We start from the raw sequence: 2,006 nt of genomic DNA on the forward strand, positions 1-2,006 counted from the left end.
TTGAACTTAGAGCTTGCTGTTTCTGCTGGACCAGGCTGGTTACAGAGCTGCCTAGTCTGAGATAAAGGAGTTCACGAAAGCTCTAGCTCTAGTGTGCTAACACCAGCATCTGTCTTCACTCAGTCACCAGAATCCTACTCCTAACTATCTGTTGTCAATCTAGGACAAGGTTCTCAGGCAGTGCTAATTTCAGTCCCAGAAAAGACAATACAGGATGGACCCACAACAGTGGCATGGATAGATGAAGAGTTGGGAGGTTTGTGTTTTTCTTTTTCAAATACTGAACTTGCTCTCAGCAGATCAGTTGTCTGGGGACATATAAAATACAATTAATTCACTTTAAATCATTCACTGAACTGTCCTGTGATCTACAGATTCAGTTTTTTGTTTGTTTGCTTTCCATGAGGATGGTACAGATAGATTGCTTTCTGTCATTTGTAGGAGTTGGTACCATTGAGAGGAGGGATGGCTAACCCTTTGGCTTCTCTGGGACACATCGGGTGGAGAATTATCTTGGACTATGCATTGCAGGGGTTTCCAATATACATTCATGTGTTATGTAAGCATACATGTTTATTTTGCTCTATTTCATGACAGGACATGGTTATCTACAAAATTTATACTCTAGAACCATGCAATTGCATTATGAAAAAAATCAGTCTCATGTTTTAAGTAATTCTAGGATTTATATATGTAAATATACATAAATATATTTATAAATTTATACTTAGGATTTATATATTCATAGATATCCTGGGCTACCTGTGTCCCACAGGCTATGGGATTGGACACCCCTGACTGAGAACTTGCAGGTATATAGTGGTGTGGGATGAGAAATTATGGATACTTGGGTGGGAAGGATGGCTAGACTTCTAAAATGACCAATGAGACCAAAGAGTTCCAGAGAATATGATTCTTGATTTTTTATTTTTTCCGAGACAAGTTTTCTCTGTGTAGTTTTGGTGCCTGTCCTGGATCTCACTCTGTAGCCCAGGCTGGCCTCGAACTCACAGAGATCTGCCTGGCTCTGCCTCCCAAGTGCTGGGTTTAAAGGTGTGTGCCATTGTTGCCCATCGAGAATATGATTCTTAAATAATTAAATTTACTTGTGAAGTTCATTCTCATCTTGTTTACCTAAGTAGAGAGCCAGATGACTCCGTGAGAGCAGATACTAAAATAGATCACACCAACTACTGTAGGCTTCCTGTAGCCTAAGAAGACGTCTAGTGCTGGCATTATGAAGAACAGTCTCTATGGCCTTGCTGCAGAGATCAGTTAGCAATGATACATTTGATTGAGGACACTCTAAGATGTTTGGAGAAACTAGAAGAGTTGTTATTACCTGTTAAATAAATCTGTGTATTCATAAGCACACACACACACACACACACACACACACACACACACACAATTTTTCAAGACAGGGTTTAAGAAACATATTTTTAATGACAACCCATTTATTTTTATTTTTTACATATGAATATTTACCTGCATGTGTTATGTGCATCACTTGCACACTAATGCCTGTGGAGATCAAAAGATGCCATTGGATCCCCTGGAACTAGAGTTGCAGGGGGTTGAGCTGGCATGCAGGTGCTGAGAACTGAGCCCAGGTCTTCTTCAAGAGCAACAAGCTCTTAACTGCTGAACCATCTCTCTAGCCCAAGACCCATTTTTTAATTAGGTCCATATAGTGTATAGTTTGGTTTATTTGATCTGCAGACACATATACATAATTAATACATACATATCCATAATAATGATTGTGATGGTATTTTGCTGTTCACATCTAGTCTACTTTTGTGTTTCTGGTTGCCCTTTGTTTGATGCCCATTTTTTTCTTACGCCACCATGTCGCCACAGGAGAAGCTACTCTGATGCCCTTTTCTTGACATCTTGTTAGAACCATGCATTTCAGCTACTTGAGTCCTCACTTTAGTGCCTTAATTTAGTTAATAATGCCATTTGCCTTTTGAATGACATAATGGGTCCCTTAACGCCTGACA

The sequence above is a fragment of the Onychomys torridus genome, chromosome 21 (genome assembly GCF_903995425.1).
Source record: "Onychomys torridus chromosome 21, mOncTor1.1, whole genome shotgun sequence".
NCBI lineage: Eukaryota > Metazoa > Chordata > Mammalia > Rodentia > Cricetidae > Onychomys > Onychomys torridus.